Below are 25,504 nucleotides of genomic sequence, written 5' to 3' on the forward strand. Positions count from 1 at the left end.
GTGGGGTTATATTGGCCACCCTCCAGTCTTCAGGTACAATGGATGATTTTAATGATAAGTTACAAATTTTAACTAATAGATCTGAAATTTAATTTTTTAGTTCTTTCAGAACCCTGGGGTGCATTCTATATGGTTCAGATTATTTGCAGCTCCCTCTCTTGTTGGTTCCTGAACCAATTGCCCAATGAAGCAGTCATTTATTTCATCCAGGAATTATATGTCTTTGCAGACTCTTTAGCAAGTCCCGCTGTTATATTTACCCAGTCAATATTGGGGTAATTCAAATCTCGCATTATTATTACACTGCCAATTTAGTTACCTTCCTGATTTCTGTTAGCATTTTATCATCTTTCTGATCATTTTTGGCCAGGTAGACGGTAGTATTCTCCTATCACTATACTCTTATCCAACACACATGGGATTGCTACCATTATAGATTCTGATGAGCATTTAGTCTCTTGTATTATCTTTATCCTGTTGGACTCTATACCTTCCTAGACATAAAGTGCCTCACCCCCATGTCATTACAATAAAATTTGTACCCTGATACAGCACTCCCATTGGTTATCCTACTTCCAGCAGGTCTCTGAGATGCAGTTATATCTATCTCATCATTCACTGCCATACACTTAACTCTCCCATCTTACTTCTTAGACTTCTGACATTTCAAATTATGTTTTTTGTTTGTATTAACAGCCTGATTTTCAGTTGATAGGGATAATTTGGAATTCTTTAGCTCAAGTAATTCTTAACTTATAGGGACATGGACTACTTTTCCTTTTATTGGAACCTCTCTATTGGGATGCCCTAATTATTCTGTTTCTTTAGTATCCTTCAAAAAAGCATTCCTCAGAACCATGAATTGCTGAGTGACTGTCGGCTTTCTCCTTTTTTCTAATTTAAAAGCTGTTCTATTTCCTTTTTAAAAGTTAGCACCAGCCTGGTTCCACTCTGGTTAAGGTGGACCCCATCGTTTTGGAAAAGTCTCCCCCTTCCCCAAAAGGTTCCCCAGTTCCTTACAAAATGGAATCCCTCTTCCCAGCACCATTGTCTCATCCATGCATTGAGACTCCGGAGCTATTCCTGCCTCTGGGGACCTGTACATGGAACAGGGTGCATTTCAGAGAATGCCACCCTGGAGGTTCTGGATTTCAGCTTTCTACCTAAGAGCCTAAATTTAGCTTCCAGAACCTCCTTCCCACATTTTCCTATGTCATTGGTGCCCACATGTTCCATGACAGCCGGCTCCACTCTAGCACTGTCTATAATCTCCGGCATCACTCTAGCGCTGTCTATAAAACTCCAGCATCAAGCACTCATCCCATCCCATTTGCACTCCAGTCCCATGGTCAGATCACTCATTAATCTCCGCCACCTTCTTAATGACAGAAACCCACAAACCTCAATCCCCTCAATCTCCATTCCCTTACAGAAGATCTTGCTCTTCCGATGACCTTAACTTCCACCTGGCTAAAGAACTTCCAAACTTAAACCTTGCAGACCCCAACGCAGCCATATCATCCTGGAGCAATATCACAGAGGAAATAGCAAATAAATTATGTCCTCTTTCAACAAAAACACTCAACCTGAATTCACATAAGAGACAACCATGGTTCACCAAGGACCTACGGAAACTCAAACAAACCCTCAGAAAAAAGGAAAGCCTATGGCGCAAAACCCCTTGTGCCAGTACCCTGTCTACTTACAAATCTGCCCTCAACCATTACAGGAACAACACTCTAAAGGCAAAAAGAGATTTCCACGCTCTCAAGATCCACGACATTATCTTTGACGCAAGAGCCCTCTTCTCCTACATATCCAAACTAACTCAACCTAACTCTCATTCCTTCCCTAGTGAACAAGCACAAGCTAAAGCAAATGAACTAGCCCTATTTTTCCAAAATAAAATCTCCAATCTCTTAACCCTCCTCCCACCTAACCCCACCCCTCTGACTAACCCCCTACACATCCCCAACAAGACAATCTCACTGGACAAGTTTGAACCTACCACAGCCTTAGAGATCCAATCCCTGCTAAAGAAAATGAAACCTTCATCACATCCCTTCGATCTAATACCGTCAAAACTTCTTCTGTTAATACCCGAAACCATCTCTAAACCACTTGCAGACATTATAAACTGCTCCTTAACACAGGGAATCTTCCCAGAGGCACTAAAAACGGCTTCTCTTAAACCTCTACTAAAGAAACCAGATCTGGACCCCATGAACCCAAACAACTTCCGCCCAATCTCAAATCTACCCTTTGTAGCAAAGATCCTGGAAAAACTGGTCAATTCGCAACTCTCTACCTACCTCGAAGATCATGAAATACTTCACCCCACACAATACGGGTTCCGCAAGACCTTAAGCACTGAAACTCTTCTCTTATCACTAACTGACCATCTCACCATGGGCTTGGACAAAGGACAATCGTTCCTACTAATTTTACTGGACTTGTCGGCAGCCTTCGATACGGTCAATCATGCCACCCTCCTCAACCGCCTTTCAGACATTGGAATTACAGGCTCTGCTTACTCTTGGTTCAAGTCTTTCCTCTATAACAGAGGCTACAAAGTTAAAATCAATAATAAAGAATCTCCCCGCTACAATTCCTCACAAGGAGTTCCTCAAGGCTCCTCACTATCCCCAACCCTTTTCAACATATACCTTCTTCCTCTATGCCAACTGTTAACCAACCTACAACTAAAACATTTCTTATACGCTGACGACGTACAAATCTTGATACCCATCAAAGAAACCATCTCTAAAACCCTCAAATACTGGGAAAACTGCCTACAAGAGATCAACCAACTCCTCGCTAACCTAAACCTGATTCTAAACTCGGCCAAAACAGAACTCCTCCTCATCTCCCCTGAAAATAGCAACTCCCCACACACTGCACCAGTTAACACCATTGCTACACAAGCAAGAGACCTAGGGGTAGTAATAGACAAACACCTGAACCTAAAAGCATTTATAAACAATACAACCAGGAACTGCTTCTACAAGCTGCAGGTAATCAAGAGAATGAAACCACTACTACACTTTCATTACTTCAGAACAGTCTTGCAATCAGTAATTTTCTCCAAAATGGACTACTGCAATTCAATATTGCTAGGTCTCCCAGCCTCATACATAAAACCACTTCAGATGCTACAGAACGCGGCAGCCAGAATTCTGACAAATTCCAGAAGAAGAGACCACATCTCGCCAATTCTATCTAATCTTCACTGGCTGCCAATACACTACAGAATCCTACACAAGTCCATCACCATCATCCACAAATCCATCCACTCACAGGCCCCTCTCAACCTCCAAATCCCCCTCAGAATGCACTCATCATCCAGACCTATCAGAGACGCCTACAAAGGCTCCCTGACCATTCCTCCAACTAAATCTACACTCCATAAGGCACTCAGAGACCAGGCCTTTTCTACAGCGGGCCCCTCTCTTTGGAATACCTTACCACCGGACCTTAGACTTGAACCCTGCTTACCAACATTCAAAAAAAACCTTAAGACTTGGCTATTCAGGCAAGCCTTTCCGGAGTTAAATATCCATTGAGAGACCTCACTGCACAATGTTAATATCCATAAAGAGACATCACTGCACAATGTAAATAAGTTACCTCTGTAAATTTTTACGCTACTATCCTTATATCCTTCCTCTCCCAGTTCTACAACCTTGTTTTATTGTAACTTTTGCTTCCGTCGCACTTGTTAAAAGAACAGTTTTTGCACCCCCTGTTATATGTAAACCGGCATGATATGATCTTATCATGAATGCCGGTATAGAAAAACCTTAAATAAATAAAATAAAATAAATAAATAATCCTATCTAGGTGATGTGTGAGGTCCACCACCTTCCCACCAGGCAGGCAATTTAACAGGCAGTCCTCACATCTATCAGCCTCCCAGCTATCTACATTTTTAATAATCAAATCACTAACTATGATGGCCAACCTAACCCCTTCTGGGCTGTAGCCCTGAGAGACTTATCTTCAGTGTGAGAGGAAAATCACTTGGAGAGCAGGTCCTTGCTACAGGATCTCTTCCTTCTACTCTAGGATGATGCTTTCAAGTGGGAGAGCTTTCTGATCCAAGTCAGCACAAGGGCTGCCAGACTCGATTTGAAACTTGGCTATTATGTTCCATGATCTTGGTTTTACTATAATGATGAGAAATGTTTCTTCATTTAATAAAATCTCTACAGTTGGCATAAAAAAAGCTCTAGTTTGATAGATGTAAGCTACTAGATCCCATGACCTTGATATTTGTTAAGAGACTTTATTTGGGCCTCTCAAAATATTTATCATGGATGCCTAATACCTGTTTAGAGCAGGGCTACATTTTACTCACACTAAAGCTAGTGAGGGTGCATGCCCTTTCAAAAAAAGAAGACTCAATGCTACAGATATAAACCACTACAGACTAGTATCTAATCTTCCTTTTATTGCAAAGGCTATTGAAAAGGTAGTGGCTAGAAAACTATAGAACTTTTTAGATAAGATCAATGCCTTTCATCCTAGGCAATTCTAGCTTTCACAAGGGTCACTTATTGAATTGGCATTGTTGGCCTTAGTGATATTAGAACAAAATTGGAAGAAGGCAAGGCTGTTCTCATTATCTTTATTGATATGAGTGTGACCTTTAATTCTATTGACTACCAGTTGTTGATCTGTCTTTCAGACCTTTGTCAGGGAGGGATGGTCCTAGATTTATGTCTTTTTTTATCCAATTGCTCTTACCAAGTTAGCTAGGAATCCATGCTCTCTTAGTAAGGGTCATTGCTATGTGGATTTCTTCAGGTTTCAGTCCTAGCCCCTATATGTTTTAATCTATATGTGACTGCTTTCAAAACACTGATCCAAGAACTCGGTTACAGCAGTTTTCCTTTTGCTGATCATGTTTCTAAGTTGTTCATTGTGTGGATCCTGATTGTACCAAGGAGCTGGAAATCAAGTGTTCAGCACTCTTTCAATATCACACTCTTAGTGCAATGTATTATTTACTTTTCATTAATATAGGGACAATTACTTATTATTAAAATATAAAAAATTAAGATCAACCAACAAATGTTAAGTGATTCCTTTTTATTTGACCAACTTTTCAGCTTTGAAAACAGTCTTCAGCAGACTACCATTATAATGAAAGTTATAATTTACTTATATTTATAGCAATTCCATGCTTAACTCATTCTGCACTGGCCTGATGAAGGGACACTAATTCTCAGTAGCTAATTTTGAATGCAATAAAAGGATGTCACCTATACAGGGCCGGCGGAAGCACTAGGCGAACTAGGCGATCGCCTAGGGCGCTGAGCATTAGGGGGCGCCGAGCCGCTGATGGCCAATGGCCGCCGGTGGACGTCATCCCAATAGCGGCTGAGCGGTGAACTACTGCTATGCTGTGTGCCGAATACACACAGCAAGAAGATCGGCGGGGCCGTGGTGGAGCTCAAGTCACCACGGCCGGAAGAAAACAATCGCGTCTAAACATGCTGGTGCTCCAGCTCCTTCCTGCCCGCGCGGCCCCGGAAGAAAAATGTTGCCGGAGCCGCGCGGGCAGGAAGGAGGAGGATCATCAGCCAATGCAGGAGCTTCTCCTCCTTCCTGCCCGCGCGGCCCCGGAAGAAAAATGTTGCCGGAGCCGCGCGGGCAGGAAGGAGGAGGTGCATCAGCCAATGCAGGAGCTTCTCCTCCTTCCTGCCCGCGCGGCCCCGGAAGAAAAATGTTGCCGGAGCCGCGCGGGCAGGAAGGAGGAGGATCATCAGCCAATGCAGGAGCTTCTCCTCCTTCCTGCCCGCGCGGCCCCGGAAGAAAAATGTTGCCGGAGCCGCGCGGGCAGGAAAGAGGAGGAGCATCAGCCGCGTACAGAAGAGGAGCAGCGCGGCTCGAGAAGTCCGGGGCCGCTGCAGAGCCCATCCTGCAGCGGCCGTGAAGAGGAGGCCCAGAGGTGAGAGAGAGACTGAGGGTTTGTACAGTGTGTATGTGTGCGTGTATGAGATGAGTTGAGAGACTGTGTGTGGGAGTGAGGACCTGAATGTTTGCAGAGACAGCATGTGAGAGCCTCTGTGTGTGTGTGAGAGAGACAGCATGTGACAGTGAGAGCCTGTGCTTGAGCAAGACAGCATGTGGGAGTGAGAGAGAGCCTGTGTGCCAGAGTCAGACAGCATGTGCCAGTGAGAGACGGTGTATACATGATTGTATGAGAGAGAGCATGTGAGAGTGAGTGCCTGTGTATGTGTGTGTGTGTGAGAGAGAGAGAAAGCATGTGAGAATGAGAACCTGACTGTGTGTTTGAGGGAAGAAGATGGAGAGAAAAGAAATATGTTATAAAAGGAATTGGCAAAAAAATAAGAAAGGGAAGGTGGAAAAAAAAAAAGCCTGTGACCAACTGATTAGAAAACTAAGATCAGACAGCAAATGTAAAAAAAAAAAAAATATTTTTTACTGATTGGAACATGTAATCTTTGGGAATGTGCAAGAGTAGCACTTTATGCGGATCTCACAATGTACCATGAGGCCTGCACAGAGGAGGCAGCAGAATGGGCTTCAGTGCCAATAGTAGCAATCAGCACCTCCACAATAGCCATACAGCAACAGTGACAGTGGCAGCAGAGGAATGAGAGAGGCTCTGAGGTTGCTGGCAAAAGAAAGAGAGGGGGGTCTCTGCCTTTAGTGTGTGCATGTGTATGAATGGGAGTTTGCCTGGCGGTGTATGTGTGTGAATGCATGGGTGCCTGCCTGAGGGTGTGTCTGTGTATGAGAATGAATGGGTGTCTTCCTGGGGTTTGTATGTGTGAGAATAGATGCCTGCCTGTTTGTGCTGTATGTGTGTGTGTGTGTGAGAATAAATTGGTGCCTGCCTGGGGGTCTGGGTGTGAGAATGAATGTGTGCATGCCTGGGGGATGGGGAGGGAGTGGTGTGAAAATGAATGGGAGCCCGCCTGGGGGTCAGTGTGAGAATGACTGGGAGCTTGCCTGTGTGTGTGTGTGTGTGTGTTTGTGTGAGAACGATTGGAAGCTTGCCTGGGAGTGTGTGTTTGTGTGTATGTGAGGGAGCCAGTGAGAGCATGAGTGTGTATGAGAAAATCCAGGGGAGTAAGAGTTTGTTGGGGGGGGGGTGTGTGGAGGGGGAGAGAGTGCCTTAGAGCCTGAGTGTGTCAGTGTCTGTGAGAGCGAGAGGTTATGGTTGGGTATAAGAGCATGAATGTGTATGTATGTGACAGTGTATGTGTGAGAGAGAATGGACATGTGAGTATGTGTGAGAGAGAGAGGATAACCTCAATCAAGAGCTCCCATGTATGGACAGCAGGGGCTTTTTAAAATCCTTATTAGTTTTAATTATTGTGTGTTATTTGATATATGTGCTGTTTTGAAATATTTTATTGGTTTTAGGAAATTGTAAAAAATGTATATGATTTTAATTAATAGAAATTCTATTTATCAGTAGTTTTAAAATATTATTTTATTAGTATGGTTTTACTATTATAACTGATGCTTTATGTTTCTTGATTTTATTTGTTTTATGAAGAATGGTGGTTCTGTTTTTCCATTGTTAATACACAGAGTCTGGCTTCTTGGGGTTTCCATTTCAGTTTTTTCTAATTTGTGCTCCTTTATTTTGTATTCTGTATTTGGTGAGGGTCTGTCTCTGCTCTGTGTGTGTGACCATGATGAGAGATTCTGCTAGCATAGGGATCTATAGCAATCGGGTTTGTTTTGTTTCCTCAGTAGGTGGAGTATTGGTATTCTAGGACCCAGTGTAATATTTACCCTTGCTTATTCACAGGTAGGGTTATTGTTGTTTGAGTCCTTGGTGTTATTACTGTTATGTTATGATGGGATTGCAGTATAGATTTTGAGTGTCTTTTTTGTGGTGTTTTGTGTTAGTTCACAGTGTGCCTGGCAGTGGAAGGTGTTTGTGCTGCTGTTACTGTGAAGTGACACCAGAATTTGAAAATATCTTTCAGTATGATGAGCTGTAAGGGAAACATCCAAGCTCCATTGTTTGGGGGAATTTCAGTGGATGCACAGAGTTACAGAACTGGAGGTACAGGATTTATATTGACATTCTGTTCCTTCCTATATATTCCTGACTTCACTCTCATAGCCACATAGAATCAGTTGACTGAGGCTATCAACATAATTTTATAGTGTGAAACTGGCCAGCTTTTTAAAATAACGCAGAGGACCCTTTGGACTTTTTTATTAACACTTTTTTTTAATAACCAATTTTAAAGCAGGATCCATGCTATAGAGGTGGGTGAGATGAAGAAATGTCATTTTGGCGCCCCCCCCCAATTCTTCTGTCTGGAGACACCACTGATTTTCTGTGACCTTAAGCATTAGTACAAGAAGGATTAAGGGGGGATGCTGGAGAGGCACACATGCATTGGCCCCCGGGCACCGGAGACCCTTGGTGCGCCACTGGGTGCGAGCCATATGGAGCCGCAAGTGGTGGCAAAGAGGAGTGGAGTTTGGCAGGCCACAAGCAGTGCCCAACCTGCTTGCGACCCAGAAAACCCCAGTCAGCGGGCGTGATCGAGAATGAGGTAAGGGTCGGGGCCGAGACCGGGGGGGGGGGGGGGCGCAAGGGAGAAGGCTCGCCTAGGGCGCCAAATCCCCTTGCACCGGCCCTGCACCTATAGCTTAATTGACCTTTATTTCTACATATCCAAATGGACTAATAAGGCTACCAAAGTACTTTATTTATGATGATAAGTAAAATGGATTCTGATACGATCAGCACTACAAGTGTGTACTATGGTTCTCCAAGCTAGTGCAATTTCATTTTCTTAATGCACTATTTTAGTTTTGCAGAAAAATCTGTAACACTTAAAGATGTGTGTTTTTCAAATATTGAGATGATGTTTGTCTCCACTTAAAAAAATGTAATATATCATTATTCCAGGAATGTGTCATGTTTGATTTGGAGAAAACATAGTGAAGAGTTTGGGGGACTGACTCAGTTGATTATGCTATAAATGTATTTTTCTATTGTAAGTTCCATTCTAAGAACTGATTTTGCAATTTTCCATATAATAAAGGCAGAGGAATATTATACATAATCACCATTGATATGGTAAATTTTCAGAATGTCTGTGCATATAAAATTAGAAGTCACACCTGTACATAGTATCTTGCAAAAGCCGAAGGATGTATATAATATTAGGTGTAAATGTGAAATGAAAAAAAGAAAAAGGGCAGTTTAGGGACATTCCAGTGGCGGGGGTTTAGAAGTTCATGCACAAGTTGCTATTTTGCCAGTGGTATGCATGCATAAATTATAGAACTTTTCCTTCCACTTCTACACCTTCTTTCACAGACATTAAATTGCTCTTGTCTTTTTTTCTGCAGCTTTTGGGTGTGAATTCAGAGTTATGTGGTGAGATGCAAGAGGGCCTGGATGAACTGGTAGAGTTGTTGGCAAACTGGTGATTGCAAGTATGCAAACAGTATTTTTAGAAGTGGAATATGTGCAATCTTCATAAAATACTGTACATTCCTCCATGTATAACTGATTAGTATGTGCATAAAATATAGGGTGGATTTTCAAAGCCCTAAGAACATGAGAAAATGCCACACTGGGTCAGACCAAGGGTCCATCAAGCCCAGCATCCTGTCTACAACAGTGGCCAATCGAGGCCATAAGAACCTGGCAAGTACCCAAAAACTAAGTCTATGCAAAGTCTATTCCGACATGTAAGCGCGTGGCTAGGCCTTGTGTGCGCCGGGAAAATTTTCAAAGAGGCCCGGCCACGCACATAAACGCCGATATACAAATAAGTGCCGGGCCTTTTCGAAGAGGTGGGGAGGGGAGGGGAGGGGTGGGGTGGGGCAGGGGACAGGCCGGGACAGTGTCATTGTTCGCTGTCCCAAAGACTCGCGCGCCGGCAGCTGGCTGGCGTGCACAACTTACTTCAGCTCGGGAGCTGAAGTAAGTTGTGAAACAAAGGAAAACAAAATTAAAAGGTAGGGTTAGGGGGTATGAAGGAGAGAGGAAGAGGTAGGGAATCTAAGTAGAGGGGGAGGGAAGTTTCCTCCCAGTCCTGCTCCTTAACTGGAATGGACTGGGAGAGAACTGGGGACGGCCCGAATGCGTCGCCGCACGTTTTTTTTAGCATAATTTCTCCCCCCCTTGCGCGTGCCGCCCGCACATATGCCCGCAGATTATAATATCTGGCACACATGGACAAATGTGCACCCAGTGGAAAATCTACCCTTATATTCGCATACTTTTGTCAAATGGATAGAGAAAGTATGCACGCAGGGCAGAGATGTATGTATGATACTTCAAAGACTTTGAGGCTCCTACCGCCCTGTTTATAAAATACTGCTGTAACATTAGACGGCATCAGTTTATGTGCGATTCTACTGACTTACACAGACTTTTGAAAATTAATCTTATTGCTCAATGCTTCAGCATTAAGGTTAGAAGTGTCTTCTCATTGGAGGTACTACATGCAAAGACCAAATTGGTGTAATTAGGTTCAGCTTTTTCCCAAATTATGTCTTTATTAGCGATAATGATTATACAATTCCTCTGTAAGAAATCCAGTTCTAAGTAATGCTATCCAACATTTCCTGTTACTTCACAGCACAAAAAAAAATCAGTCTTGTATATTGCCATGCTAGATTCTGAGGTCCAGCTTCAAAAATGATTTTCCTCCATAGCCATAGAATGGGGATGGGGGAAGGGGATTTCTTTGTGAATATGGCCCTTTGGACCAGAGGTAAAAATTTCAAATAAAATATTTCCGCATTTTGTTTGCATGGAAAAAAACAAATTAATGCATCTGGTTCCTTATGTTTTATTTCCACCATGCCACTACCTCCCTTCACATTCTGAAATCAACAACTCATTGGATTTATCCTCATACAATGCCTTCCCTTTGTGCATGGTACCAAAAACATCATTTTAAAAGCCATTTCTGGGCAAAACAGATCTCTACCTATGGAAATAGGCATTTTAAAAATGATCTTCCCTATATGCAGGTAAAAGTACACTCATAAGGCCTCTATGTATGTATGTATTATCCATACTGGTCAATTGAAAAAGCCCTACGTGTTCCAAAGCTGGGAAATCCGCATGTGACTTGGCACGGTGCATGCCATGCGGATATAGCAAACCATGCGAGTACGTGCGTATCTCCTGGTATGCACATAAAACAAATTCACAGAGAAGGGCTACCAAAATGATAAGGGGAATGGAACAACTCCCCTATGAGGAAAGACTAAAGAGGTTAGGACTTTTCAGCTTGGAGAAGAGACGACTGAGGGGGGATATGATAGAGGTGTTTAAAATCATGAGAGGTCTAGAACGGGTAGATGTGAATCGGTTATTTACTCTTTCGGATAGTAGAAAGACTAGGGGGCACTCCATGAAGTTAGCATGGGGCACATTTAAAACTAATCGGAGAAAGTTCTTTTTTACTCAACGCACAATTAAACTCTGGAATTTGTTGCCAGAGAATGTGGTTCGTGCAGTTAGTATAGCTGTGTTTAAAAAATGATTGGATAAGTTCTTGGAGGAGAAGTCCATTACCTGCTATTAAGTTCACTTAGAGAATGGCCACTGCCATTAGCAATGGTTACATGGAATAGACTTAGTTTTTGGGTACTTGCCAGGTTCTTGTGGCCTGGATTGGCCACTGTTGGAAACAGGATGCTGGGCTTGATGGACCCTTGGTCTGACCCAGTATGGCATTTTCTTATGTTCTTATGTTCTTAGGGTTGAGAAGGGAGATGTGGAAGGCATTGTGGATGCACAGAGAGGCAGGTATCTGTAGGCTATAGGTGATGGGACCCAGGTGGTGAAGTACTGTGAAAGGCCCAATGTATCTAGGTGCAAATCGGGCAGAAGGCAGTTTTAGGTGGATGAAGCGGGTACTGAGCCATACCTTGTCCTCTAGGTTGAAACTGTGAAGCAGCTCAGTGGTGAGCATCATAGAATCTTTTGGCCTTCTGTCCAGCCTTCTGAAGAAGTTCCTTGGTGTGCTGCCAGAGTTGATGCAGTTCTTGTGCCGACACCTGGAGACTGTACCAACAGTGGAACCGGTAGAGGAGGTGAAGGTTGTCATCCATAGACAAGTTGAAAGGGTGATGACCATGTGGATTCTGATGGATTTGAATTTAATGCAAATTCGGCCCATGGAAGCAACTTGGACCAATCACGTTGCCTGGAATTAACATAGGCTCGGAGGAATTTAAAACTAATCCCTTAGCTTCTCCCACCCTCCCGACCCCCCAAAAAACTTTTTACAGGTACCTGGTGGTCCAGTGGAGGTCCCGGGAGTGATCTCCCACTCCCGGGCCATCGGCTGCCACTAATCAAAATGGCACCAATGGCCCTTTGCCCTTACCATGTGACAGGGTATCCATGCCATTGGCCGGCCCCTGTCACATGGAGGGAGCACTGGATGGCCAGCGCTATCTTTAAAAATGGCGTGGGCCATCCAGTGCTCCTACCCCCACTGGACCACCAGGTACCTGTAAAAAGTTTTTGGGGAGGGTCGGGAGGGTGGGGGAAGCTACATGCAGAGGCCTAGTCTTTTCTGGTGATGCCTCTCTTTAGTGGATAAATGACTGTGGCCCAGTTGCATGGGTTCCTCTTCTTCAATAATAGGTACCAGCGTAGTCTGGGTAACTGATGGTGGACGAGAGTGAGGAACCCCCGATGGCATCTTCTTGGAAGCTTTAAGCTACTGTGAGCACTCATGCAGACGACAGTCAATATGTCCAGCTAAGTCAACGAGAGAGTCCAAGTAATCAGGAAGCTCATTTGCTGCTAGCTCATCTTTGATGCGAAAGTTAAGGCCTTCCAGGAAAATAGTCCATAGGCAATCTAGGTCCCAATGTAGTTCCGAGGACAAGGTTTTAAACTCAATAACATAGTCAGTTAAAGATTTGGTACCTTGTTGGAGATGCAGGAATGCAGATCCAGCGATAGTCTTGCGAGTGGGATCATCAAAAACAGAACATAAAAGTTGATGGATGCCAGTCAAATCTTTGAGAATTGGATCATTTTGCTCCCAAAGAGGTGATAACCATGCCAGGGCTTTCCCATCTAAAAGAGACAGGATGTACATAGTTTTGGACACTACGTCTAGAAAGTAAGTAGGTTGCAGAGAAAAGTGCATACAGCACTGATTCAGAAAGCTCCTACATAACAAGGGATCACCTGTAAAAAGTGTAGGTGCAGGCAAGGGTACGGTGTGCCATATAGGCCACGCCTGTAAGGTGGTGGAGAGTTTGTCAGATGTCGAGGCAGAGTCCAGTCGAGAGCTCAACTGGTTGAAGGCATTAGCCAAAGTCTCTAGTGTCCTCCGTTGTTTGGAGAGTCATTAGACCAGGCCAGGGATGTCCTAGAGGTCTGAGGCCTGAGCCGGGTCCATGGAGTTAGCAATCTGTTATGTTTTGGTATGGATGTGAACCCTGGGCCAAGGTGAGAGATGACTCCACCCACAGGGAGGAGCCTTGTGGGCCTCACCATCGGTAGGTGCAGTCTCAGAGGCTTAGGACACAACTGTAAGAGAGACTTTATTATAGAGGAGAAAGAGCAGAACCCGTGGTTTGGGGAACTACAGTTAAAGAACAGTTCTTGAGCAGAACCCATGGAGCGGGTAATGCAGTAGTGATACAAGTCTTAAGCAAAGGGTATGCACAGGGTGATACCTCAGATATATATATTCTGTAGTGGCCCATGAAGCACAGTATACCAGACAGCCTTCTCAGTATTGGAGCAATTACCTCAGATGTGCAGATCTGGTAGTGGCCCGCAGCGTGGGGCATGCCAAGGATGAATGTACGGTGGTGATACTGAGGTAGTCAGAGGTACGGAAGCTGAGAAGGTTCCTGAGGAAGTTGAGGCAGCAATCTGCAGCACAGGGTAAGGTGAAATTAATCCTGCTGGGGAGGCACGGGGTACACCGCAGGGAATCCCAGCAAGGCTTGGTAGAGTTGTAGTACAAAGAAAGTACTCATGAAATGTGGTTCCAAGGGAAGTCCTGAGAAATAGAACAAACAGGACTTCAAAGGCAGGAAGGGCCCTCTGAGGAGAAGATAGCCTAGGAACACGGAAGAGCCCCCAAGGAGCATTCCCACAGCAAACCAGGAACTGGAACCGATAGTCCAAGTGAAGTGGATTCAGCAATGAGGAAACTCCTTGCTAACTCGTCAGTGCATAGGGCCGGTATGCCTAAGTACAGGTAGCAAGACTACATCATCCGGAGGGGATGCCCCCGAGGTTCCCACCATGACTTGACCATAGCTGGCCTGCGCACACATGTCTGTGTGACTCCAGAAGCAAGATGGCGGTCGGCAGTGCCCACGCCATCCTGGGATCGCCAGGGAGGCCGCCACTCATCCCAGATTTGATGGTGCAGCGAAAAAAGAGGTGAGCATGAGAGGTCGCAGCCATCTGCAACCGACGAGTGCAACAGAATTGTTTTGGTTAAACTAAGCAGTTTCATGAACCATTTAATAAAACCTTAAGTAGAACACAACAAAAACATGAGGAAGAAAAAAAGGAAATCTTATTTGTACTGTTGTATTACTATGTCTAATCCATCCTTTGCCATTTGTACATGTAGCTGCTGATGTTGTAGTGTAATTAAATTAGAAAAAAAAAGAAATCAATTTCTATCCTGTTCTTCTTTGCCTTTTCTCTTTGTGATAAGGTTATTTGACATACCATTCTTTTCGTTTTGTGCTGTAGCATTATAAAATCTCTGCCTAATGTGTGGCACAAAGGAGTCTTAGTTAAAGGGAAGCAAGAGCAAAGTTGCAAATCAAAGAAGGTCTGTGGTATTGCACTAAGAATGGAAAATGGGCAGACAATATAGGTTTTGAGGTAATTATCTGCCATCATATTCTATGTTACTGCACTTTCCTGGTATTATATATTTGCTTCATTTCATTGTTTTTTAGTTTTCTCATTCTACGAAAATAGTTTGACCTGTTGGATTTATTGTGCTAATATGAAAAATAAAAAAAGAGAGGGTGAAGAGGGATCACTGGAATCCAGTTCTAGCTACTCATTCCTTTGCATGCAAATGCAGATGCAGAATATTTACCTCTGAGCAAATCAAAATAGAACTGGAGTTAATTTTTCTAGTGGGAACTCATTAGAACACAGCACACATGCACTATGGATTTCATAAAAATTCAAAGCAATATATAAGACTTTGTCATGAATTATTATTTACCACAAACTTAAAGTGGACCAATGCGCAGAGGTCAAACCAATAGGAAATATCCAGAATTAAACATGTGTGCTGCATTAACATTCAGGTGGATGCATACAAACAAGCATTATTATTGAGTAAATGGAAACAAGTCATAAAGGGGTAGATTTTAAAAGGTACACGTGAGCGTCCATGGGCACGTGCTTCCCGGGGCGCACACATAGACATGCTGATTTTATAACATGAGCTTGACGGTGCACGCATGTTATAAAATACGTGGGCCATGCATATATGTGCAGGTGGCGCACACGGAGGGCCTTATTTTAGAAAAGTATGCATGGCGATGCCTCTCCCAGTCCAATTAAGGAGCGGACTGGGAGGGAAATTCCCTACCCCCTACCCATTCTCCCTCCCTCTTCCCCTCTCCTCCCCAATCTCTAAACCCTTTTGCCTACCTTTTATTTTTTTATTTTTGTGCTTACTGCTCCATTGGAGCAGAAGCAACTTGCACGCGCCGGCCAATTGCCGGCGTGTGTTTCCGTGGCACAGCAGCAAATGGCCGCTGTACCAGCTGCCTCCAGCCCTGCTCCTCCCTGTCCTCCAGACCGCCCCTTTCCTTGGGCCCGCTACTTCTGCGTATAATGGGAGTTATGTGTGTGGACGGGCCCCTTTGAAAATGCGCGCACTGCGCACAAGGCCCAACCTCACATGTAACCCCAGTTTTTACGCTCATGGCCGTTTAAAAATTCAGCCGTAAGAGTCCTTTTAATCAGGGATGAATCCAAAGTGCAGTCCTTATAAAATAGTAATCTAATAAACTGTCTTAGAAAAACATTGTCCTGAAAAAGTTATTTAAGGTTCAGTCCCCCAACACGGGACCATGTTTCTCAGAGCTGCATCGAGAGGTACAGAGGAAAATTCAGTTGAAAAATCCTGATATAAAGGCATTCTCAAAACAAATTGGTAATCATCTGCATCAGAGAAGCAGATGCAATTTGTAAATTAGTGGCAGAGAATCCACTGAAGTACGAGCAGCTAGGAGAGTGAGTCTAATCTGGTCATATCAAATATCAATAGCTGGTTCACTGGGCCGGAAAAACAGAATCAATGCTTTGATCAGAGGCATAGAATTTTTGAGTTTGAAGCAGCACAAGGAATGTACTTGGTTCGGCTGTTCAGGCAAATCAAGTATCACTTATAGATTCATTTTAAAGTGAAGTGAAGAGATAATTTACTTAAACGGGCTCCATAGGGTGTTCATAGTCTGGATAAACGTAGCTAGTTAACCTTGGAACTAAAATGGTTCAATTCATAATTCTCCAAACATTTCAGAGTAGGTAGTTCTCATTCAAAATAGTGCAATGTTACTGCTGGGGCACTCCAGGGCTCTGCCCTGCCCTGTCTGTGACTGTTTTTAAAATTTGCTTGGTCCCTTTATGTAAATTCTTGCTGGCCTTGGTGCCAATTATAAAATCTATGCTGATGACATCCAATTTTTCTTTGCTTATCATGATGCTTAGTGATTTACACTAAAACTATTAGAAATTTATTCAAATGCAATTCACACATGGCTTTCCCATAAATTGCAGCTAAATGTGAATAAAACTGAAGTATTCTTTCAGCTTGAAAAAATAAGTTTTATTAAAAACCTTTTTTGTTTTATAGAACAAGAAATGACTATTAATCAGAAAGCACATAATTTAGGTGTTGCAATTGGTAGCTCTTAGGCAATTAAATATCACATTAGAAAATTAGTCAAAAGTTCATTCTTCAAATTATGTATGTTAAAAATTCTAAAACCGCTATTAGAACCTCAAGATTTCAGAACAGTCTTCCAAGCTTTGGTATTAACTGGTTTGGACTACTGTAACGCTCTTCTGATTGGCTTGCCAAATACTGCTCTCAGACCTTTACAAATAGTACAGAATGCAGTGGTGCATTTACTTACCGGAACCAAGATGCGTGGACACCAACTTTAGAAACCCTGCATTGGCTTCCAGTACAACAAAGAATTCATTATAAAATAATATCCTTAATACATAAAACTCTGCAGAATGTTTCTTCACCATGGGCCAATGCTATCCTTTGCACACAAACCAACTCGTGTTCTTAGATCCGAAAACAAGAATCAACTAGAAATGCTCTCTATCAAAGTAGCCAGGCTGGACATTACTCATGAAAGAGAATTCTCATTTGCAGGACCTATTATCTGGAATGCTGTCCCAGAAAAATAATGTTTAACAACATGCAGCAAGATGTTCAAAAAGGCATTAAAAACTATTTATATAAAATTGCATTTGAAGATAGGTAAAAGTATTCTAATGACTTTATTTTCTTTACATTATTTTAACTTCTTGTTTAATTTTATTGTTTATTTCCTTTTGTCTAAATAACTTAGATGTTTTAAATATGTCTCTTGATTTGTATGATAGTTTGTTCTCGCTATGAACTGTGTAATATGCGGAATATAAGAGTTTCTAAATAATAAATAAAATAACCAGGTGTATTTATTTGTATGGCTTTGCCATAAAATATCCAGGTTAAGTTAACCAGATAAGTATATCTGGTTAAATTACCTGGATGACCCATAGCTGAATATGAAATTCAAATATGTTTATATATTAGCTATACATGTAGTGCCACTTTGACATTATCAAGGGTAGAACATGTCTACAGGTAAAGTGAATGAATTCTAATGTTCAAAGACCTCATTAAATTGAGGAAACATTTATTGCTTTATGCTGGCAAAATGGATCATGTTCAAGGCTACTTTCCTGGTTTGAAAATTAATATTTCAATCTTAGTTCATATGATACGGAATGAACATTTTCCCTCAGCTTCTTTGCCTTCAAAAATTGCTCTTCACTGTCCTTGCATGGAATAAGGTGCTATGTCTTCCATCACTTTTGTGACTTGCGTGCATAATGACGAAACGCTACAAACACAAACAAAACAGGGGCACAAAAGAAAGGGCCTATATGCATTTAAATTTGTGATATGAATGTTGTGCATGCTGCACTGAGTTTAAAAAGCATTTTGTAAGGCATCTCCTTCTTTTAGCTCATAAAAATTCTTCCCTTCAGCATGACAATTCAAGCGAGCAGGCAGAACACAGATAGCACTCTCATTGACTTCAGGAATAGAAAAACAAAATAACCTGGTTTGGATATTGGTGAATAGGACACGAGAGAGAATCAAAAGTCTGTATTTCCCACTCCCCAAGAAAACTAATTGATTGGAAATTATATGACAGTAAATTGATGAGTTTGACAGTAAGCATAGGGATGTTTTCTCTCCTTGTATCTGTACAGTAGTTTGCCATATTAAGCCAGACCAAAACTGGAGAGGATAATTTTCCAAGCAATCTAGCTGTGTAAAAGCCCCACATTGCATCCAGGTCCAGTGCTGCATAACTTTACTTCTGATATGGATGAGGTGAAAATTTGAATTATCAAATTTACAGGTACCTAGGAAGTGTTTAAGTGGTCTGAGTTAACTGGGGGGGAGGGAGGGAATACAGACTAATGAACCAGGAGGATTTGGGGGACCTAGCTGAACACTGGGCTAACTGGTGGATGAACTGGTGAAACAGGTCATTTGGCTGGATGTGTATCTGTTATAAAATATACTCACTTGTGCATCTGGAAGCTGACTTACACTACTGGGCGTGCGCAACTTTAAAATTATGTGCTCATATACGCTCACCTAGGCTATTTTTATAACATGTGTGTGTATGGGTGCGCATGTTATGAAATTGCTACATATCTGGGCTTGCACTGACAGACACATGAATATGTGCACCTGTTTGAAAGTTACTATCCCTATGAATTAAAAACATGAGCAACACTTCCATAAAGGGCTCTATTTCCAAATAACCCTATTGAATGAAATTGATTGCCCCAAACCAAGGGGAAGTGCATCTAATGATGTCAATAACAAATTACAGTAGTGCTGGTACAACCTGTCCTGTTGACCCCATGATCAGTCAGACATCAGGCAATCCAAAAATGAATGAGAACAAATATATCTCATACAAATTAATCAAGGTTATCTTCAGAATTGAACTGAGAGGGATCAGTAGGAGAGGTTTAAGAAGCACTGCTCTTGTGACAAATGACTTCCAGCTTTGGAAAAATAAAGTAAATAGATAAAAACTTTTAAATCATTTGCGAGTTTTTCAAAAGGCATTATCAGTTGTGAATTTCCAAGGCATTTCCACTGTTTCACAGGGGGACATTGCCAAAGACACTTAGCTGGATCAATTGACATTTACCGGAGTAAAATGTTCTGGCAGAACAGGGCTCTTCTCTGCCTGGTTGAAAGTACGTGTGGACGCCGACAGCATGCAAACCCTTAGCTGGCTTTAGAGGGGAGGCAGCCCCAGTGTCAGTTTTAGGTCAGGAGAGGAAACCAGCATGCAAAGCAGGCCTTGCTGATCTCCTTGGAAAGCGATCAGCCATCTGAAGTGCATTATCTTAAGTATTAGATAACAATTAGTCTAAATTATTTCATCAGGTTTGTGGCTAAAGTAGTTGAACTATTTTCTGAATGTTTTATTGGAATCCACTTTTAAGAGTTTTTGCAGTGGAATTTGCAGAATGTGAGTCTTTAAAAGGAAAGCAATAAATGCATGTACTTGTAACGCCACCTTGACCACTTAACTTGTGGCGCATTCCTGGGTACAGGACCGACCTAGCAGGAGCCCCCCCTTAGGGAAGACTGTGTCTGTCCTCACATTCTTGGCACTTTGTGCCTCCACTTGGGGAAGAAGGTGTTAGTGGGTGGGATTTCCCTCCCTTTACCCCAGGAAATCAAATGGGACTGTGAACAAGGCTGGCAGTATGTACAAATATATACAGGTTTATTAGACCTTATAAGTATATACATTTCTGCATGACTATGTACATTGCTAATAGGTTGTCAAACAGCACACTTATCTACTCATGGTAAATAGTCTCAGGCTGCATAACTATATACATTTCTACAAGGTAGCAAGAATATTTAATATTTGCCAATTTGGGGTTGTTGGTCCCCACAGTATATCACTATATAGAATAGAAGGGACTTCAGTTCCCACTTTAATCAAGTGTTATTATTACCCTCCCCTTTTTTTTCCCAAAGTCTCTCCCATGTGAAAACATCACTAATGGGGAGATAGCACGCACTATACCGAAAATCGGGGCCCCTGAAAAAAAACAAAAAACGAACCGCAGGAAAAACAAAATTCCTGGGGGACCCCTGAAATGAAGCCCAACATGAAATTCAATCCCGAAGCACATCTCTATTCACTGTTACCCAGCCTGGATTGATCACCTTCTCTCAGCCAAAAGGCCAAGACCAAGGCAAGACCTTGGAAAGGGAATATGTGCACACCCTTCCATCCTGCCTGGCCTTTCTTTTCTGTTGTCTGAGAATAGGTAGCCAAGGGTCTGATATATGTGTGCCTGAAGTTTGAAATCAACACAGAGAATCTGGCTTACCCAGATTCCTTTGTGGCTTGACCTATCTGCAATTCTGGCCATGAGAACCTCAAATTGACCCTAGCTTGGAGAGACTCTGGGAGACATCTGGACTGCATTTGGAGCTGTTCAAATATGATGGAGGGTCATGAGTCACAAAGAGCACATGGACAAAGTTACATTCTCACAGGATACCGTCTCAACTTCAGGGGCCCAGTGAAACTGGAGTTTTCCAATTCCCCCTGAGGATGGAAAGATTCAGGACAAAGGACTAACAGAAGATTGACGTGAGCGGCAGGCATGTGGGCCTCAATTGGACCTCAAGGTGGGAGGAGAAACAGGGTACTTAGATTTTAGTTTGTCTTATTTGGACACGAGACACGTAGTACGTGATCCTCCCATAGATTCAAGCACTTTGGGGATTGAGACTGCCTGTGTTATATATAAAAAAGAGGACTTTACTAATCTATGGGGAGACACAGAGTAGTAGCTCTAAAGAGCTGCGACTTTGTTTTCTCCCAAAGGTACCAGGATTGCCTTTTGATACGCAACAATAAACTTAGATTTGTTTCTACTAAATTTGGTATGGTACCTTTGTGTTCATGGGGCAGCACCTTTAAGCTGATTTAATGCTTAACACGTCTGAGTCGCATTGTTTGTCAGGGTGAGAATCACTTTGCTTCCTAATACTATTTTTCACTATATTTTTCTCACAAATCCCTCTCTCATTCAGAATTCTACAATGTACGACTTTTCCAGTCATAGTTTTGTAGTTTAGGATTTTGCTATCTTTTGATTTAAAGCAATTTTTCACTGCAAGTTACAAACAGTAGTTCCCTACTGGTGTTTCTGACTCATCTATTCAATGGTCATTTAAGCACCTACACAGTAAGGGGTCTAGCAACATTTTCAATCATATTCTGGATTTCCTTGGCTGGCAGCTCATGTTACATAGCTACATTGCCTCTTTTTTTCTCTGCTGCAATTCACTTAAATGGTAGCATGCTCTTTAACCTCTGTCTCCCTTGGGAGGTGGGTTTTACTCTCCCCCACTTAAAATTCTTGTTGTCCTCAATCTTACAGGTATCTCCCCTTTAGACCAAAGTCTCAAGGCATTTCTTTCTTACTTTTTGGTAATAGGTAGTCACCTGTTTGTGTGCTACTGTCAGCACACAAACTCACTGGGTTTACAAGTCTATCATAAGTGAATCTTATTTTGGGCTTTGCAGTCCTGCCTGTCCATCTGGGCTCTCGGGATGGCATTGGAACCTATTCCTCATTCTCTGTAGTTTCTGATTCTCTCTGAGGGTGAATCTCATCAGTGGTACCTCTTTCCCTCTATTGTTCCAAGTTGTCCATCCCTCTCTTACCATCTCTACCACCCTCAGTCCTATCATCATTCTTGTGGGCTTCTTGGATTTCCCTCTCTTGGGTTTTCAACCCTGGGAACTGTCTTACTAAGTCCTCATCATGTGCCTATTGGTTAGGGATATGGTCTCTCCAATATGGCTCCCAGGTGAACCTCATATGACCCCCCCCCCCCACCCACACACACACACCTAATTGTCCTTCTAAATCTTCACTATCATATCCTTTGAGTATCCATTCCAGTGGATACTCAAATGTCCCTACCAGTCAAACTCCCAATGGGGTTGTGTCTCAGGTCTTACGGATCCCCTTCTTCTTGGTGTGGGTGGAGAGGGTTCAGCTATAGCTTGGGGTTCCTCTAAGAGAACTACCAACTGTCCAATGTGCAGGAGATGGTTTCAGTGTACCTTTTTTACTGGTCCTTCACCCCACTCTGGCCTTAAACAGGCAGGTTGTTCAGTTTTTCCTCAACATAGGTGATAGACCTCCACCTATTAGCAATTGTGTGTCTCCTAGCCAGCCCCCAGTTCTCTAAGAGTACTCTGTCTCCTGCCAAAAAGTCATTCTACCTCACCTTTTGGTCATATCAGTGCTTGTTTTGCTGGCTCAGTTTGTAGGTAGACTCCGCAACTCCGCAGCCAGCCTATAGGCTGCCCCCAACTGTTCTTTTAGCCTCTTCACATAGCTTTAAAAATTCTGACCCAATGACCCATCCACTGAAACCCCAAAACACAGATCAATTGGCAACAGCGCCTTGCACCCAAACATCAGAAAATAGGATGAAAACCTCATAGCATCATTATATGTGCAGCTGTAAGCATATACCAACTACCTCACATACTGGATTCAGTTCCTCTTTTGAGCTGGCTTCAATGTCTCCAAAATGTTTAGAAGTGTCCTGTTAAACCTCTCAGGCTGGAAGACTCCCTGGGGATGATAGGGAGAGGTGTGTGACTTCCTAACTCCAGCCACCTGCAACATCTTTTTAATGAGTCTGCTTTCAAAATCCCTCCCCTGGTCAGAGTATATTTAGGTTTGGAGCCCATATTTCACAAATAATTTTTCCCATAATACTCGGGCAACAGTTTATGCTTTCTGGTGCTTGGTAGGGCATGCCCGAGCTTACCTGGTGAAATGGTCTGCCACAACAAGAATGTTCTCATTATGCTGGGAGTCCATTTCTAAAGTCAAGAATTCTCTACACACCAAATCCATAGGGCCTTGACTAGTAATATTTACCATCTCTACTGCTCTGAGCAGTAGGGTCTTTCGTTTTATACAACTGATACATTGTCCATAATGTTTTATAATGTCTTGTGCCTGTTTAGGCCAATAGAACCTATCCTTCACCAGTTGTAAGATCCTTTCTGCCCCCATATGCTCGTGTCATCATGGAGAGACAGTAGCACAGTTCTGTGGAATTTTTGTGGTAAACACAGTTGTTCATGATAACCCAAATTGGTATCTTTTCTTTCTCCATACAGTATCTGATTCCACACAAATAGATGATCCCACGCTCTGATTAACAACCGAGTATTTGAGTGGCTCTGAGGGACTGCTTGTGCCCCCAGATTTCTCTCCTTGACCCTGAGCTCATCACCAATTAAGAGATCAGTCTGTTGTACTTGTAGAATGGCCCGCAAAGTCAATCTTGGCAAGATAGTGGAGACTAGAGACACAACATCACAGTGGGTATGGGGAATGCTGTTGGGGGGGATCCCCAAGCTGTCTGAAGCATGACAAATTCTCACTCCCATTCTCTGCCCAGTTCCCCTGCCTCTTCAGTCTCTGATAGACTGTACTAATTCCTCTTGATACTGTCACTCCTGTGGGGCCACCGGGACAGTTCATCCGCATCCCTCTTGTTCCTAACATGATACTAACTCACATTATCTTTCTTAACTCTTATTACTCCCTTTCTTAGTCTGTCAACCTTTCCATCTTTTCCCTAAACTATTACTCTCAACTTTAGTTTATCTATGCCCTCTTCTGTTCACTCCTAGTACTATTGTTACCTTCTTATAACCATTGATCTCACCCTCTGTATATATGTATATAAACCGTTCCTTCCTGACCCTTTCTCTTTCCTTCCCGTTCCATTTTGCTCCCCACCCCTCTCTTTCCTCCAGTTTTTGCCTTGATACTAGATAAAGTTGTGCTATCACAGTTATTTTTACTCTATTTTATTATCTATTATTAGCTAAATAAGTTGTTCTTGATACCGTATTTTACTGTTTTAATGTATTGTGGAATTCAGCTATTATTATACTGTTATATGTACACGCAACTGCGTATTTTTGTTCTATGTACACCGATGTGATATCTTTGATGAGCGGCGGTATATAAAAACCAATAAATAAAAAAAAACCCAATAAAATCCCTGTTTCCACATCTAGGTTGGTACTGCAAAATGAATTTATAAAGTGATAATGCTGCCAGCCACCAGTAACCAGTTGCATCCAATTTTGCAGTTGTTAAAACATAAATCAGTGGATTATTGTTTATTTTCACTTTAAACTCAACTCCATATAGGTAATCCCTGAATGTGTCTACAACTGCCTACTTAAGTGCTAAGAACTTCAGTTTTTGAGCAGGGTCATTTCTCTCAGTTTTACTCAGACTGTGGCTTGCATAGGCCACAGGTCTTAGTCATTCTGGATGGGGATGATATAAAATTGTCCCTAAGATCTTCAAGAAAGCATCTATATGCAGTTCATAGGGTTTGCCTGGGTCAGCAAAAGAAAGTACTGGTGCATTACACTGACACTGTATGGTAGGGATGTGCAGAGCAAAATTTTATGTTCATATTTTTTATGTCCGAAAGGGGGTCCCACTTGTGGCCAATATGGACATAAAAAAAATCCAATGAGTTGGGTATATGTACATATGTGCAAAAAAAAAATTTAAACCCCCTCACCCTCCTTAATCCCCCCCCCCAGACTTACCACAACTCCCTGGTGATCGAGCGAGGAGTGAGGACGTCATTTCTGCAATCCTTGGCGAGAAGCATGTGACGTCGGTGGCACGTCGAGTGACGCGGCGTCACGTGATTCCCGGCTCGTTCGCGCCGGACGGCTCGTTCGGCCCAAAAAGAACTTTTGGCCAGCTTGGGGGGGCCTCCTGACCCCCCCAAGCTGGCCAAAAGTTCTTTTTGGGCCGAACGAGCCGTCCGGCGCGAACGAGCCGGGAATCACGTGACGCCGGCGTCACTCGACGTGCCGCCGACGTCACATGCTTCTCGCCAAGGATTGCAGAAATGGCGTCCTCACTCCTCGCTCCATCACCAGGGAGTTGTGGTAAGTCGGGGGGGGGGGGATTAAGGAGGGTGAGGGGGTTTATATTTTTATTTTGGCTCAATAATCGCGATTTCCCACATATCGAACATATCTATGTTCGATATGTGGGAAATCCGATCGTTTATGTCGAATCAATTTTTTAAGTAAAAAAAAAATATGAGTTGCGTTTTACTAATGCGGTCAATCCGAATGC

Source organism: Rhinatrema bivittatum, chromosome 2 (genome assembly GCF_901001135.1).
Source record: "Rhinatrema bivittatum chromosome 2, aRhiBiv1.1, whole genome shotgun sequence".
NCBI classification, from domain to species: Eukaryota; Metazoa; Chordata; class Amphibia; order Gymnophiona; family Rhinatrematidae; genus Rhinatrema; species Rhinatrema bivittatum.